This window comes from Heterocephalus glaber, unplaced genomic scaffold (assembly GCF_053883595.1).
Source record: "Heterocephalus glaber isolate CG9 unplaced genomic scaffold, H.glaber_assembly_v1.0 deba00001608, whole genome shotgun sequence".
NCBI lineage: Eukaryota > Metazoa > Chordata > Mammalia > Rodentia > Bathyergidae > Heterocephalus > Heterocephalus glaber.
The window spans coordinates 812,341-830,249 of NW_028258379.1; the positions used below are offsets into that span (position 1 = coordinate 812,341).

At 38.0% G+C, this 17,909-nt stretch overlaps 1 protein-coding gene and 1 long non-coding RNA gene across 17 annotated transcripts in view; one reads left to right on the plus strand and one right to left on the minus strand.

Moving 5' to 3' along the window:
- Lrrc9 (leucine rich repeat containing 9) overlaps positions 1 to 17,909 on the plus strand; it is a 130,449-nt gene that overhangs the window by 9,365 nt on the left and 103,175 nt on the right. For 14 of the 15 annotated variants that reach the window (XR_015444981.1, XM_021248003.2, XM_021247995.2 and 11 more), the window contains exon 1: positions 17,572 to 17,782. The exons of the other annotated variant lie outside the window; for it this stretch is intronic. The gene's annotated coding sequence lies outside the window, so the exon portion shown is untranslated. Of the gene's footprint in view, positions 1 to 17,571; positions 17,783 to 17,909 lie in introns of those variants that run through there. 15 annotated transcript variants of the gene reach the window in all.
- LOC110346617 (uncharacterized) lies at positions 122 to 17,563 on the minus strand. 2 transcript variants are annotated; one of them, XR_015444984.1, is made up of 5 exons: positions 16,667 to 17,320; positions 14,737 to 14,793; positions 11,728 to 12,453; positions 3,126 to 3,233; positions 122 to 2,608 (listed from the first exon to the last, which is right to left on the minus strand). It is a non-coding gene; the product is annotated as an uncharacterized LOC110346617 (long non-coding RNA). The 2 variants fall into 2 exon arrangements; XR_015444985.1 differs by lacking the exon at positions 11,728 to 12,453 and having other exon boundaries at positions 14,733 to 14,793; positions 16,667 to 17,563.

Below are 17,909 nucleotides of genomic sequence, written 5' to 3' on the forward strand. Positions count from 1 at the left end.
CATGTGACCCCTACCACAGTATAAGCCACATCATAGAGTCATCTATTACTCCACAATGTCCTAACAAGCTCTACCAATCTAAGCAGTCTTAGGGTTTATAGCCTGTGACCACATCCATTTATCCCTAATATTTCTCTCAATGTTATATGAAAAGTATTCCATGGAGCTCTATGCCCATTGCATTCTATGTAAATGACATCCCCAGGAGCAAAACACTGTGGCAGCTTTTGTGGTTCCACTGACATGGAAACCACTGGTGGACAGTTTTTAGAACTAGCTAAAAAAAAGTATTTTGATAAATACTTTCACCAAAAGGCTGCATTCCTACTTTTTCCCTCTAGGTCTCAGAACTTGCTGTCTGCCTCAGAGCTGGTGTTTTGATCCCATAGACTCCTAGCTTACCTGTACCTTGTCCAAATGCTGGCAGCCAACATAGCCTTTGAGATAGGCTAGGAGTACCATAGGAGACTTCCATTACACTCACCACACCGTGTGCACTGCCATCCTGTGCTGGGAGCCTCCCTTCTGATGGGCTGCATCTGTCCCTCTCAGGATGTGGTACAGATCCAAGTACTCTGAGACTTTTTCTATCCTCTCTGTGAGAGTACCGCAACTAAAAACACCATCATTTGGTAAACATTGGATTGGGGCACAATTATATTCTGGATAATTGCCTTACAATACTGTGAACCTGGGTCACTCTGGGTTGCTGCTAGCAATACTGAATCAATTTTGTTGAACTGAATCAATCCAAATATGAGAATATAAAGGCCAATTCTCCAGAATAATCTCAAGACATCCTGTGATGTGCTTCACTTGGCAGTTCCGACTGTCAAAAGCCTCTACCATGTTGAGAGTTTATGGAGTATTATGCGATATATGTGGGATGTATGTTTAGTTCCTCATGCTTCTGCATTCTGACTTCTACACTTACCAAATTGCTTAAGGAAACAAGTAACATAAAAGGCCCAAAATGAATTTAAAAGCCACAAAGATGATCTTCTCTGTATTTATTTTTGCACATGCAACCTCTCGGGATTTTTCCTTCCTCTAGTGTATGCTCTGAATATACCCTGGAGGAATGTTTCTTAAAATACAGTTTATATACCATAACACAATCATATACCAGATTCATTTCAAGTTCTTGCTACACATGTGCTTGCTTATGGGCCCCACTCCAGACATACTGAATCAGATTCATTGAAAATGGGCTTAAAAATATGTAATTTAAACAACCACAGCAATCCATTCTCATATGCACTAATATTTGAAAAATACAGCTATGGCAGCATCCTTCATAGCTCAACCCTGATTCAGAATCTTCACAAAACTTTAGTATAAATTCACCACTACCTGTGCTCTACCCTATCCAATGAACTAGTCAAAGTTACATGATATGGGAGAGAAAGTTGGAACCACCTGGAACCATCAGCATGGCAAGGAGGCACTGGCAACACCCAGCAGAAGAATCAAGGAACTGTCTAATCAAGAAAAGGTTGTGTTAGTAGATAGAGAAAGACAATATAAAAGAGGCAATCATGTGACCAATCATTGGCTAAAGCAGAGGAGTTTGTAGTTTAGGCAGTTCCATACTATAGCCCTAAATATCTCCAGTGTCAGCTCTTATATCTCATGAAGTGAGAGACCTCTTGTAGGTAAGATGCCTATACACATAAGTCTCATGTCTTCTATCCAAAGTACCAACTATATTAAGCCACGCCAAAAACCAAATCCAAATTTAGGCAGAAGTTTATTAGCTCCTGTCCTAAAAGTTTCTCAAGTAGTGTTTGTTTCATACTTAGCTGGGTAAGATAGTCATCAGAGATTGGAATTCAAGCTTTATCTCTCAGACAGATATTTGCCCTATAAGGGGTAATGATCACCAGCAGATCACAACATCCATCCTATTGACTTAATCCAGCCTGAGTTAATGGGCCCAACTTTGAAAATAAGTTAATGTCCTGGGAAGGACATCCATCAGCCCAAATTAGGGTAATATATGTGTTTCTTTACAGTGAAAGAGTGATTATCATGAGGATCAAGGTAACCAACTCATCCCACATTTCCTAGGATTCTTTCAGTTTTAAAACTGAAGGTCCTATTTCCCAAGAAACCCCTCAGTCCCAGGAAATCCAGGAAGGCTGTCACCCCAGGTATGTGAGGTCAGCCTTATGCTATGTGGGATGAATTGTCCACAGGAAAGAACATTTCTGTTACAAGATGAAGAGGTGTGAGGGACTGGAAGGAGTCAGAATAGTCACCTTAACCCAGGCTGGATCCATCTAGTATGGGTGGTAAATGTCCACAATCACCCCCCTTCTCTGCAGCTACACTGGGGGAAGACTGTTTTTCAGATCAGGCTGAGTGTTCCAGGACATGAGGATTCTCTTCAGGGTCCTTTGCACCCTCTCTAGCACTCTTAACTGATCCTACTTCCTGGCTTGGCCTGTCTCTGACTCTCTCCTCTGTGACTTGACAGCTTGCTGCTTGGCTTTCATTCCTGTGTTCATCCTGTTTCTTTAACTCACAGAGTCTTGGTCCTGTAATACTGCAGCTGCATCATGCTTGGAACTGGTCTGCTATTCCTTCACAAGGTCTAAGCAGCCATCTGCAATTGAGATCTAGTCAAGCCTCCCTGTTCATGAAGTTTACCACTGCTCCCACGCGCTGCCAGGTGGGATTCTACATCACTTTCCACCAATATCCCCTGCTGAATTTCGAGGCAAAGGCTTAATACTTATACCTACTAATTCTCTGATGTCACACACACACACACACACACACACACACACACACACACGCTCACGCACTTCTAGTATTTATTTCACAAATGAAAACACTAAGATTCAGAAGAATAAAGTAAGTTGTCCAAATTCAGAAAACCAGTTAATTCTAAAGTTCTATCTCAAAACTGTGAGCTCTTTCTACTGTGCCTTATTCTATCAAATAATATGATGGTGGTAGCTAGTTAAAGTAGTAAGTCACAACTGACAATTTCTGAAGACTATTATTTTTAAAAATTCTGCTCTCCTGCTCTTTCTTTCTTTTACTTATAACCTTATATATTACAAGAACTCGATAAGGGCAAAAACATTTGACTTTTTTTCAGAATTTTGAAAACTAACCTTTACTTCTACAACTTGAACAATGAAGAAATATTTTTAAATAGGGCTGGGGGTTTAGCTCAATAGCACCACGGCCGCTCCACAAGCGCAAGGTCCTGAGTTCAATCCCTGGTACGAAAAAAAAAGAAAAATATATAAAATTATTTTTTAATAATTAATTAAATACCTCCTAAACTTTCAACTCTAAATATATTCACTTTTCATGGATCAAATATTTTTCTGCAATCATTCCCCCCTCCCTGTACTGTGAATCCAACTCAAGACCTTTGGCTTGCCAGTCAGGCATGGCACAACTGAGCTACATGCCCAGCCCTCCAATATTGTTCTAAACTAGTGGTTCTCAGTGCATGACTGAGACTTGACTTTCAGGGTTCATGAGATCAAAGCAGTCATCATAATCATATTAAACTGTTATTTACATTTTCCCTCTGTAACTTCGTGAGAATAGTGGTAGCTTTCGGAAACTACATGGTTTGAAATTTTGCAACAAGTTGGCTGCAAATGCAATATTAGAACCCAAGATGTCTTCTCTTAACTCAAATACTAAAATGTAAAACAACATCATTTTTTCGCCCAAGTTTTTCTCCAGAACATAATGTTATTTTTATAAAACTGTTATTTGTGTTAACATGTAAATAAATTGATTAGAGCAATCCCCCATCTCAGCCTCCAAAATGGATTATTTTAAACTGAATTAATAAATATATTTTAAATTTCTGAATTTAAATTTTGATATAGTAAATATCAATTAAATTAACTCACATCAACAAAGGTTCTTTGGGGCCCTCAGTAACTTTTAAGAGTATGAAGAAGACCAATAAATTAGAGCAATGTTGCTATAATCAATAGATTTCTGTGGCTAAATTCTACATAAAAACTTTTAGTATGTGATTTTAAGACTAAATCAGCAGGATTGTGAGTTTGAGGTCAGCCTGGTTTCATAGTGAGACCTGTCTCAAAACAAACAAAAGAAAGCAAAAAAAGTGATTGCACAGCCTAGAAAATTGGGAATGATAAAGATAATCTACAAATTATGAAAGAAGATGCATTATTTTTTTAAAAATCCAATAAACTCATAAGTTGAGACACCTGTCAGTTATTCATTCTCTCTTATAGTTCACATCTGAGTCCCTGTACTTAGGGCACAAATAACACTTCTAATGCTCACCAACTCATTTAAGCTGATGGTAAAAATAACAGCTGGAAAAAAAATTTAGTGACAAAATCAAACACTATTTTAAAGGTCTTGAAGAAATGAGCTTTTATTTCATTAAATGTAACATGTAGCTAGAAAATTGTTAATGACAATTTAATTGTTAATGACAATTAAGGCATTGAAACTTTCAGTGTATGATTGCAGATATGTTAATCATCACTATGGTTGAATTAGAAAAAAATAAAGGTGTTAAGAATTAAAGAAATAAAATTTATCTGGGGAAAGAAGAAGCATCTACAACTGAGGAACACCCCCCCCACACACACACACAGAAAAACCTCACATGGAATCATCTCATTTATTTTCTCTATTTTTGATGTACAACTTTAGAAGGCACTAACACCTTTTCTAGCTTATTTTCTCCTTTGAGCCCAATCAAGAAGCTCATATTGAACACCTAAATGAGAAGCATAATCATGATTAAATTTATTAAAAAGAGTTTGGGCCAGGGATTTAGCTCAGTGGCACCATGCCTGCCTTGCAAATGCAAGGTCCTGAGTTTGATCCCAGGTACCAAAACAAACAAACAACAAAAAACAAAAAACAAAACAAAGAGTTTGATGTGGGAAGGTTGATAGTGGTATCTTTAAAATCAAGACTTTTGTTCATCGTTTTAGCTTAACCAAATTTGGTGAGTAAAAGGAAACTGGTCATATTTCGGGGTTATTTTCTGGGTCGCTACACATAAGGCTCAACAACATGGTAAGCCAGGCTTTGTGGTACACACCTGTAATCCCAGCACTCTGAGAGGCTGATGTAGGAGAATTGCATATTTGAGCCCACCCTGGGCAACTTAGTGAGACCCTGTCTCAAATTTAAAAAAATAAAATATATATATATATATATATATATATATATATATATATATATATATATATATTTAAAAGTCTGGGAATGTAGCTTAGTGTGAAGGCCATGGGTTCAATCCTAAGTACAAAGAAGGAGGGAGGGGAGGAGGAGAATGGAGGAGAAAAAGGAGAGAAAATGGACTAGATCAGTTTTTTTCTCTTGAGCTGATTATATTAAATTCTACTTCCCCTCATTGGTCCCTGTCTTTTCCCCCTTGCCACACAAACCAGAGCCCACTATCTACAAATGCATTCAAGTATTACATTAACAGAAATTTTACAAATCTACTTTAACACTTTTACTGTACCTGCTTAGATTATTGAAGTCACTCTCAGGTGCCTGGAAACCCATTTACTAATCAGCTGTCTCAAGTCTCTACAGATTTACACAATTTGGGGACAGTGGTGTTTTGTGATGGGTCAGAAACTAAGAATATTGACTGAGGGAGGGAAATAAAAGAAATCTGATTTCTAATGTTGGGATCTAGTTTGAGAGAGAAGGCAAACTGGCCTTAAACAAAAGCAGGGGGAGTAGTTTTAAGGGTTTTTATTTTTCAATATTAATCTTTGCATATTTGCCTTAGATTCCATAGCTTTAAAGTAGCAGTACATTTAAGTAGAAATACAAAATAGCTATTTATTCAAATTAGAGTTATCTGGGAAACACAAAAGCTATAAAATATTGAGCCTTGCCTTCTGGGTATTTATAAATACTCAGGAAGGAAAAATGATATCTAATAGAATGGTTACACACAAACAACATGTCAAAAAGTAGGAAAGGGAGTCTTCACCATTTAGCCCATTTTTTCTCTGGAAGGTAGTTCCATGTTTAGAAAATTCTCAGTTCAAAAGAATAACATTTGTGAACACATGCTAACTAGTTATTCAGTTACTGATTTTTCAACTAGACTTAAATGTGTTCATGTATGACTAAAAAATTGGACAGCTGGAAGAAGAATCATCATGTCAGAGAAGCTGGTTATAAATCAAGCTCAAAGGGGGCCTTGTAGAGTGGCAGAAACCCCTCTGAACATTGTTACACAGCAAAGCCATGTGGTATCTTTTATCTCTTGGGATGGTAAATGTCAATAAATTTGCTGGCAAACTAACAAATACATGGGTTTGGTCTATTAAAGTAGGTATAATCTTCTAGATGCCTTGTTTCACTTCCAAACAGCAATTGTTATTTTCAAGAGAATCTCCTCAAAAGCCATTAACTATTCAAAGATCCCTTTGCAATAAAAACTTCCAGTTTCATCTCATTATCTATTTCCTTTTATTCCATAATAATAAACTCTCAATTTTAAGATGAACATAGGGTGCTTTATGTCTTACAGAATGGGTTCTCTTGCAGCTATCTGTGCATATGTGACCTAATTCTGGATTATTTTTTATAAGAAACTTGCTCCTTTCCTTTTCTCCTCTCTGCTGGCTTGAGTACAGATGTGATGACTGGTACTGGAGCAGGCATCTAAAACCATGAAGCACTCTTGTTAATAGAAGCCATGCATAGCAAAGCAAGATTTAAAAACAAAAACAATCTGGGTCCTAGACACCTTACTAACTCAAGAACATTATCCTTCACCTTTGCATGAAAGAGAAATAAACGTCTACCTTTATAAAGCCACAATTAGTCTTCGTGTTTCTGTCATTGACGTAAAATCCAAGTCTAATGCTCATCTAAATTCTAAATGAAAAAAAAAAGAACAATCACCCAGAATGGTGCAACTGAATATAGTTATCACTCTTCACACTGTCAATAGCTCTTAAGATGAAGCTGGTTGGAATTTAAATGTCTATAAAATATACATGAGGATTTATAAAGTCAGTACAAAAGAAAGAATGTAAAATAGCTCTTTAATAACTTATTTTGATTGCATGTTGAAATGACTTTTTTAAATGTTGGGGTTAAGTATATCATTAAAATTAATTTCATGTTACATTTTAGTTTAGCTAATATGTTTAAAACTACATATGTGATCTATATTTTATTTCTATTGAACAGCACTGATCTAGAATACACATGCATATTTTAATATGTAGCTCAGTAGCTATCTTCACTGAAGTGCAAAAAATATATAGCACAGGCTACAGTGTTTCAGATTTAGATCAGGAATAGGGTGACTATCTTTCCAACAAGGATTTTTAAAAATGAGAATGAAAGATTGTTGATGTACCTTTCCAAGAAAGAATAGCTCATATGAGTTTAAATTTTATTCTGTTTCAAGATATAAAGCGAATTAAATGCTCACAATACCTGACGCACAATAATTTTAAATCTGATAACTTTGATACAAAGTCCAATATCTTAGAAAAATTATTCTGTGTATATATGAATACATATATACAAATGCAAATACTGTATGTTATGTATGTTTCAGATTTTATTCTATGTTACTATTTTCTAGAGCATGAATGGCTTTCTTATTTTTGATGTAGATCTAAAGTTAATTACACTTTAGTGCTGTATTCACACAATTAAGTTCTTGCGAGTGCTTTCTTCTTGTTTGCTGATTTTTAAGAGAGGGTTTCATTGTGTACTCAAGCTGGATGGAAACATGCAGTCCTCTTCCCTGAGTCTCTGAAAGGCTGGGATTTGAGGTGTGCAGCACCATGCCAAGCTTGCACCATTAAATTTTGCTTCTGCTCCGGTGGTGGATTTTCAGGTCGGCTCACATAACGGTCGTCCTCCAGAGCTAGCAGACTGGGGCTGAGGACAGTTGGCACTTGTCTCAGAGCTCTTTGAACTTATTAGCAGTGCTGCCTGTCTTTCCCAAGACCTCTTTTCAGGGCACAGATAACCATATTAGCCATGACATGTAAAGCCAGTGGTCCTCTATGGGTTGGCTCTAATTCTACTAATACTGCCATCTTTGTGTACATGTACTTAAGAGGTAGCTGTGCAGTAGCAATACAGTAAACTTCCACTTTACCAAAATGGGAAGGAAATTCTTTATTTTGGCTAAAGGAATATTCTGATTTTTGATCTTTGGTGTGCATTCTAAATTTCAACATTTGGATTATAGGAAACCACTTAAAGTATAGGGTCAGTCTTTAGAAAGCAAGTACTTCATTTTCTTCAAAAGCTTGGAGTCAACTGGGAATAAGACACAAGATATTTTTATAGAGATGAAAATACCAATTTTATTACTGAAAAAGCCATTGGGAAAGTCTGGCTGTAAATCTGTAGAGAAAGGGAAACTAACATTCTGCTTTTCCACTAGACCTTACAGCAACTCACAGGAGGAAAAGTCTGGCCTGCTCAGGAGACCCACTTAGGGAAAATTGCTGCCTTCTGCTAGTCTGGTGAACAAACAGATGAAAACAGGAAGAAATCCCTGGTGGTTTTAGTCCTGTATTAATTAGCTCACCAAATTAAGAAGCATGAGCCAATGGGGTGAACATGGGAAAGAATAGAAGAAAAATCTTTACAGAGGCAAAGCAGCAAGGTAAAGGGTAGAGAAGCTTATTCTTCTGTTGTTGAACATATTTCTGGTTAGGAATTGGGGGTCCCTGGGCTAACACTTACTTACCCATTGTAATGTAAGGGTCACTACAGTGGATGTCTGCTCATTTTGCCTTCCCAGCATTCAACATTTCTGGGAAAGAAAAATTCAATTGTCCTGTATGAAATAACCCTTTTCTTCTTACAGTAGATGGGATTCTGGTGGGTTTGAGCACAGCCCTCAGGCTGAGTACAGCATTCTATTGGGCATGTGACTCACTTTGGACTAATTGGCCTGAATCCTAAAACCTGGGTTGAAACTCCTGGGAAAGGAGTGCCCTCTTTCTGTGAGGGTTCAAAGCTGGCCAGTACAAGCCTGCAGTACTGGCGATGCTCATCTTCAAAAAGGAAGCCAATGAAAATAGAATGATGGAGACATTCTGAGTCTTCATATTTTTATTGAATGAGTGTTGGATATACAGTTTTGCCTAAACCAGTGCTACTTCCAGGTACCTGTTGCTTATGAAAGTCAATGGATTCTTTTTTAAATTTTTAAACTTGAGTTGGATTTTCTTCACTTAACAACAAAACAATTTCTGTTAATAAGCTCTCACACACACAACATCTTCCTCATAAATTTGTCACAAAATCTAAATTGTACACAGGAGGAATTTTCTCCCAGAAATACCATACTACCAATTAGAATAATTTACTGTTAGGTAATGTAATAGCTTTTGAGGAAAAGGATAGGGAGAAAATGGACATTTTATCAAGGACACTTGTACTTCTCTAAGGAAAAGTAAAGGGTAGAGAAGCTGATTCCTTTCTCATTGAACTGGTTTCAACTTGATAATTAGCCAAGGACTCTCAAACAGGAGAACCTAGGGAGATTTTAAAACATAAGTATGTGAAGCCTGCTTTAACCTGCTGAATATATTCTATGGTATGTCTTCACATCTTTAAAAAAAGTTCTACAAGTTACAAGTGGTTTACAAGTATTAGTCTAGAGACTGAGGTAGTGGTAAATCACCCTGATAGTAGGCATTCACTTATTTATTCATTTGGGAATTATTTTTAGTTTTCTGTTTTGCTATAGGCCCAATCAGAATGCAAGCATGAATGACAGAGCCTGCATAAAGAGGTCTCATATAAACGACAGAGCACTCATAAAGAGCCAGCAGCCTGACATTTGGACTGTATGGAGGCATGAATAAAAGTCTAGATGGACAAGTTGGAAAGAGAAAAAGGGTTACTCTATTGTTTGTTTGTATTACTGAGGATTGAACCCAGGGCCTTTGCACTGAGCTACATACCCAGGCCTTTTTTATTTTACATTTTGAAGGTCTTGCTAACTCACTAAATTGCCCAGACTGGGCTCAAACTTAGGATCCTCTTGCCTTAGCCACTCAAGAGTGCTAGGAATTCAGGCAAGCACCACCATATCTGGCTTCTGCTGAAGTACTGAAAAAGAGTTATGTAAAAGAGAGGGCACTTGAAAAGGTGTTGTAGTGACAGTGGGAAAGGGGAAAGAACACTGAGGCCCAAGATTAGTGGTACAAAATGGGAATATTTGTAAAGTCTTGGATTACTCTGGAAATGATGAGTTTGGTGTGAATCGAGAAATTCCTGCAAAGTAGAGTGTGACAGTTGAGGAAGAAACAGGTGGTAATTTGTTTTTCAATTTCATGAAATGCTTAAATCGGGAATTTGTTCTTGTGTGTCCCCAGTGGTATGTATAATGCATTGATTAACTCAGATTTAGACTTTACCTTTCTCATGAAGTCACATTTCTTCCCAGCTTAAATTCCAAGTCAATCATTATTGAATTTTCCATGAATATATCCCCAACCTTTCTGCTCCTCTTCCACTTTGCTGCATTCATTTAATCACAACCTTAGTTAAATTTGACTCTCCCAGTTTTCCATGTTACCACACGTGCAGTTGAAAGTGGATGGAAAAAATCCAAAACCACACTGTCTGGTCTCACCTTACCTTCCTGATCACCAAAGAGCACTGCTCCCAGGCAATCATACTTGATTGATAGTTCATTCACTTGCCCATTCTCCTGGAATGAAGTCATATGTTGTCCTCTCTCATCATACCTCCACCTCCTCCACATCCTAACTCTCAGATGACCTTGCTTTCTGGGGTTTTACTATAAAAGTTAAGCAATGCGAAAAGGGCTTCCATACACTTCCACTATCACATATACCTACCTACCTGCTTCTGTGACCATCTACACTACCTTTGCTCTTGTCCAAGCTCTACGCCATCGCTAACCCTGTGCTATGTACACACTCATCTTCTCTCAATTCTTCAAAGGCATTGTTCAGACAATTCCCCAATCACTTCTACTAGCACGAAAGTAAATATTATTCCCCCGTTTTAAAAATATACCCTCATTGACTCTATTTCTTTTCTTCATAAACTCGCTTCAAGAATCATCCATAATATGCATGGCCTCCAATTCTGACTTTCACTCCCCTTTAGCCCACTCTATAGAACCATCGATGTCTTCAGTTCTCAGCCCTCATCTCCCTTGTTATCATCTGAGGCCTCATCTTCCTATCATTACTCTTTTCTTTGTGGGCCTACTAGAACATCAGATATTTCTGATTTTCATCCTACCTCTCTGACTGAGACTTAGTCTTCATTAGTTCCTTCTCATCTCTATGACCTTTAAATGAATTCAAGTGTCCTAGAGCTCAATCCTTTCATTCTCTTCTATGTTTTACCCACATTTGCTTTCTTGGCAATTTCATCCCATCTCAGGGCTTTCAATACTGTCTTTAGGTTGATGACACACAAATTTATATTTGCAGTCTGAACCCCTCCTGTGAACTTCAGATTAACAAATCCACTCCAGACTCACAAAATTTTTTGTTTCTCAAATTCAACATATCCAAGATTAAACTCTAATATCCTGCATTCTCTAAAACCTATTCTCTTTGCAGCTTTTCCATTTCAGGAAATGTCAACTTCTTTTTACAACTGCTCAGGTCAAAGTCTCGAAGTCTCTTTACACCTCAATCCAATCTTTCACAAAACCTGCCATTGTCTTCAAAATATATACAGAATCCAACCACCTCTCACCTATTTTTCTGTCACTGTCATTATCCAAGCCACCAAGAACTCTTGCCTTGAGCACTGCAATGGTCTGTGACGAGGATGGCCATGCAACACGATTTTCCTGTACACAGCTGCAGCTTTTGCCTTTTGTCCTGAAATAATTATTAAGGTGTCCTTTTCTTTTTAAAAGTTGTCCCATGGGCCGGGGATTTAGCTCATTGGTTTCGCCACCTGCTGCATAAGCGCAAGGACCCAAGTTCGATCCCCGGTACCAAAAAAACAAAAACAAAAACAAACAAACAAACAAACAAAAACGTTGTCCCAGTTGGACGATACATTATATAATCACCCTAAGCATAACTGCTTCTGCTATGGCCCCCTTTTAGATTGTTTTTCACACAAAAGTCAGAGTGATTATGTGAAAGCTAAGTCAAACCTAGCCCCTCCTCTACCCAAACCCCCCCAAATCCTTATGCACTCAGAATAAAAGCTAAAGCCCACATAACAGCCTAAAAGACCCGCATGATGTGACCTGCTGTTTCTTCTCTGATATCTTCTCTGACTTGACCATTGGCTACTTTGCTACAGCTATACTGTCCTTACTGAACTTGGAAAACACCCAGAACTTTCTCATCAGAGAGGATTTGCGTGGCTTTTCCTTCTTCTTGCATGTACCTTCCCAACAGCATAACTTAATCCTTACCTCTCTCCAGGTATTGTTCACGTATCATCTTCTGATTGTGGCTTTCCCTGTACATGCAATTTTTGATTTAGATTTTTAGTACATATGTCATTCCCTTCTCTACTTTTTTCTGAGCATTTATATCTCATTTATTGCTATATGTCTTGTCTTCTTTCCATTAAAATGAAGGCAATGTAAAGTCACATTTTTACCTGTTTTGTTCACTGCTCTATCTCTACTGTCTAGAAGAATGCTAGGCACACAGTAGAAGTTCAATAAATATTTTTTGAATGAACATACAAATAAATGAACATATGAGCAATGATACAGTAAAAGTACATCAAACATGATTTTATCATATCTTGTTTTCAGAACAATAGCCATGGAATAATGATAAGCTAGTGGGAAAAGTTTACTCACTGGGAGAATAGTTTTTAGAAGGTGTTGGTATAAGTTATTGTGCACAGACCAAGGCGGGTGGCAGGAAAGAGAAGGATGTAGGTTGGACCAGCTGGGAGAAACAATGAAGCGTTCAGGGTATATGTGTAGTCATGGAGGGAGGAGAAAGTGTGAAAGGCACTAAAAGGGCCCAAATTAGATTCCAATGCTGATCTACTTTGTTGTCATGGGTTCTGGAAGCCTAAACCTTACTCCATCTGCCAGTCTTATATCTGTGCTAAACCCTGTGACTTCTAGATTCACCTATAGTCTCAACCATGCCACCCAAAGTCAGTACATTAGATACTGGGAATGCAAGGGTGAATGACGGAAGTGTGATCCCTCCCCTCACTGAGCTCAAGGTGTACCTGTAGAGGTAGACATTAAGCAAACATTCAGCAAACAGTATAAGGAGAGAGAGAGAGAGAGAGAGAGAGAGAGAGAGAGAGAGAGGAACCCCTGCACACTTTTCAGACCATTTTCTTTAGAAAACAAGTAATTCTAAATTCTTTTTCTGATGACTTTGATATGCATGCAAATCTGTTTAATCAGAAGGTTTTTACTGGCTTTGTAAGGCAGGAAAAAAAATCTCAGGTTTGGGGAGGCATTTTTAAAAAATATATATAATCATTGAAGAATAATGATGGGCTAAAGATGTAGCTCAGTGGTGGAGCATTTGCCTAGTATATGCGAGGCCTTAGTATAGGTGGGTCTAATCCCCAGTACCATTGGGAAAAAAATAAAGGACGCCTTTTTCTCCCAGTTTCTGTGGGACAGTAGGAGCCTAACTTTGGCAGGTGCCTCACTCCCGAACTGTCTTCTGTCATAAAGATATGAGGAATGTATTTTTTCTTTATTGTTCATCCTAAAAATGTGACAAATGGTTCTTTCTCTGTCCTTTTGAAAACATATCTGGCATGGGTTTATCTGCTTGGCTATGTGAATGCATAAGATTTCTGTCTACAATTTCTTTAGGGCTTTGCCTGTGATGGCATCACATTCTGGTTTAATGGGGTTTACTTATGACATGCACCACATTTTGTTTTAATGCTTATTCAGCAATAGAATAGATTTCTTTATTTGTGTGTTGGCAGGAGATTTTGCTTTTGATTACACATTCTCAACAAAAGGAATAAGAATTCTTAAGTACTGTTGGTAGGAGAGGGAACTGTGACAGCCACTCTTTTTTTAATTTTTATTTTATTTTTTGGTACCGGGGATCGAACTCGAGTCCTTGCGCTTGCACAGCAGGTGGCAAAACCACTGAGCTAAATCCCCGGCCCAGCGACAGCCACTCTTGAGTTATTAAATTAAGTATGTTTGCCTTTTGCTCAATAATTCTATTCTTCGTATGTATCCCAGAGAAATTATCCTTAAGAAAACAATTATAAGGCTGTTCATTACAGTGTTTTTTACTGGAGTCAAAATAGATGCCCTTCACTAGAGATACATAACCAAGACAAAATGTGGTAATGCACATTATGTAATAGTGTATAGAATGCAGAAATAATGAACTAGATGTACATGTAAGATATATCTTAAAATAGTGTGGAACAAAAAAGAATCAATAAAATTTATATCATGGTACTATTTTTGTAAATTAAAAATACACTCAACACTGCCTGATTTTTAAATATAAATGTAAAGATTTATAAGAAACATTACACTGATGCCTATGTTTGGGGTGGTGTGAGGTATAGAAAAAACTGGAGATAAGAGGAATGGCACACCCCTGCAATCCCAGCACTCTGGGAGACTGAGGCAGGAGGATCAAATGTTTAATCCCACTTTGGGCAATTTAACATCTTACTAAGACCCTGTCTCAAAACAAAAACATAAAAAAAGGCTGGAGACATAGCTCAGTGCAAAGGTCCTGGGTCTGACCCCAAAAATGAGAAAAGGAACATACGAACCAATGATGATAATGTCCTTGGACCACAGGAATACAACCAACTTTCTAAGCTCAGGGCCTAAATAATGGACAGAAAAAAAAAGTGAGGGAAGAGTTCTATCACACAAAGAACTTTTCAGCTATCTAGCAAATTAAGACTATTACCCCAGCTTAAATTCACTGTCCTTCAAGTGCTGCCTGAGAGCTAAATACACATATAACTATGGTGGCAAAATGAAGAGGTTAAATTGTTGGAGACAGTAGAAGCGCCTTTTTACAATTCCAGTTTGGCTGCCTTTTATGAAAATCTTATCTATTAATTATAAATCAACAAATCAAAGACTTTTTTCAGATAGAACCATTAGAAATAGTATCCTCTTTAAAAGAAAATAGTATCCTCTTGGCCTAATTAAAACTGCTTCAGAACAACTCCTTTTTAATTGGATCTTAATGTATTTATCTTATTGGCTATTAATATTCATTGCTAGACAGTGAGCGCCTCTGACGATGACTTTATAAGTGCCACATAATTATGTCTTCCACTGACAGAATTAACCCTGAGTTGTGCTGTGTTTATGGTTTCTATGATATGTGAAATTCAAACACGTGAAATTTTACAGATGCTCTAATAAAATCATTAGCTGGAAAGTACTCATTCATATAAAGACCAAATGTCTTTAAGAATATAAAAATCACATTAGTGGGCCGGGGATTTAGCTCAGTGGTTTTGCTGCCTGCTGTGCAAGCGCAAGGACCTGAGTTCGATCCCTGGTACCAAAAAAAAAAAAAATCTCATTAGCACTAAAAAAATCTCTGTACTTTTTAGTTTTCTGAAATTAAAGGCATTACAAAACAGAACTTTACATAACTCCACAGCTCACAACTCAGAATAGTACTTTTCTGAGAAATAAATTCTTAAGCAATTTAAAAAATTTTAATCAATTATTACATAATACAAGATTATCTTATGTGGGTCTGCAAAGTTGCCTATATTTTGTTAAAATAAATGAGTCTTCAGGAGTTGATGCAGTAAGCTTGCTACTTCCAGTGGTAATGTATCTTCCCAGTTGTTTTTAGATTCAAGATATCTTTTTCCCATAAATAGATTTACATTTATATGGAGTAGCCTTTGTCTAGAATGAATAGAGAGATAAATGAAATGAAGTCTTAGTTCACTTTGAATGATTACTTAACTTGCTTGATTTTTAGTGGTTCCAATTTTCAGGGGTTTTTTTTGTACTGACATATAAAACTGTATCATAAAGTAACTGTAAAGTGAGAAGAGGAGATTAACATAAATGGTCACTTCTTCTGTTCCTCCTGTGGTTTTTAACTATAAGCTCTAAGTAACATCTGGAATATGTGAACAAACAGCCAGTTCTTTTAAGAATTACTCTGGACAAATGCTTGAGTTTGCAAGTCACCAATGGTTATTAGTCTAAAACCATACAGGAACTGACAGGCCAAATCTTTGAGCTTTACCTATAAATATAAATATAACTATAATACATATTTACTCTTTATGTAATAGTGTATGAAGAAAACTGTTTAGTTCTTTCCCTGTCTTTTACTGTTTAGGAAAATCACAACAGATTTCTATAGTTTGAAAATATGCAAAGCAATGTACTTTAGTAAACTCTTTCACCCCAATGTAAGGTATCTCCAAATGGAAAATTTGATGTAGATAATTCACCTAATCTATATATGATCCAATTTCTTTAAATGTTTAGAAATGTAAATTATTGTTTTGTAATTAGTCTTTATATTCTAGGAAAAAAAAATTTCCCCAAGCCCAGTGCATCTTGTTCTAGATTTTCAGAGATAAAAAATAATAATAAAAGTAAAAAGTATGAGATTTTTGGGCAGTAGTTTGAAGCCCTTTGTAGCTTATTTTTAACCTACTGATGACAGATGGAAACAATTTTCTTTAAAAACTATCAAGGAAAAATTACCTTTACTTCAGGTTTGTGTTTACAGTCAGTGTTACAGAAAAAGTCGATCGAATCTCTGAAAATATGTGGAATTCTTGGTAGTTGTTAGATGGAAATATAAAACTAGTCTGTTGAATGAGGCAGCCATCTAGTGATGGCAAATAGCACTACAGACATTTTGCAGGACCCATAAATCCTCAGTATCTAAACAAACTCACTTAACCACAAAAAGAGCACTGCCGTCCAAAAGAAAACTAATGCGAGTCATACGTGCAATTGAAATTTTTTCTGATAGCTATATTTTCAAAGTACAATTTCAATATATTTTCATCTAATATATCAATATATTATCTCAACATGTAATCGATGTAAAAATTGTTAGCGAGACATTTTCGTTATTTTCATACTAAGCCTTCGGACTGGCCACTTGTCAGGTGCTCAGGTCCCCGCGGGCAGGACGAAAGGAGAGAACCTGTTAATTGCTTTTCCTTTTCTAAGTTTCTCAGACCCTCTGCCCACTTCTGAAAAGTCTTGCCCCTTCAAATTCTACTGTATTCTAAATAAGCCTTGCTTCCTGGACATTTTGCAAGTGTTAAAGGCACAGAAAGCCGGCCCGAGTTGGAGACGAGGGCCAGAGGGACCTCTCTCTCCGGAGGGCACGGGCGCTCGGCTCCCTCTCCAGGAAGGCGGCCCAGCGTCAGGCCGCCTGTGACCTCACAGTGCCCGGTCTGTGAGACCCCGGGCGTCCAGGGTCTATGGGTCAAACAGTTTCATGGTCACAGAGCAGAGGCAACGTCTTGTCTCATTAACGCAGCCCTCCCGAGTCCTCTGCACCAAGAACGGCGAGGCGTAGAGACAACGAGAGCGTAAGGGAGACCTGCCCCTTTCCTCCCAGGAGCATTAGCGGGGTCTTCCGGTGGACCCCTGGCCCTGCTGATTGGTCGGGGCTGCCGTCACGTGATACAGACGCGCTCTCCCGCGGCTTTCCCCGCCCCCGTCGCCCCCAGCTCTCCACTCCAAGGTAGCGGGGGCGGAGAGCCGGTTTCCTAGGCAACCGCCGCTGGCAGTTGGTACACAGGCCTGGGGTAAGGGAGGACCTGTCTTGGATTGCCCCAGAATCCATTGTCTCTGGATAAGGTGAGCGCTGGTCACCGGGTGTCCGTCAGTCATCCATCATCTGTAGGCAGGCGCCGGGAATCTTGTGGTCAAGGGACCTCCATAATGGTGCAGTGGGTTGTGGCTTTAGAGGCCATCAGCGTCATTT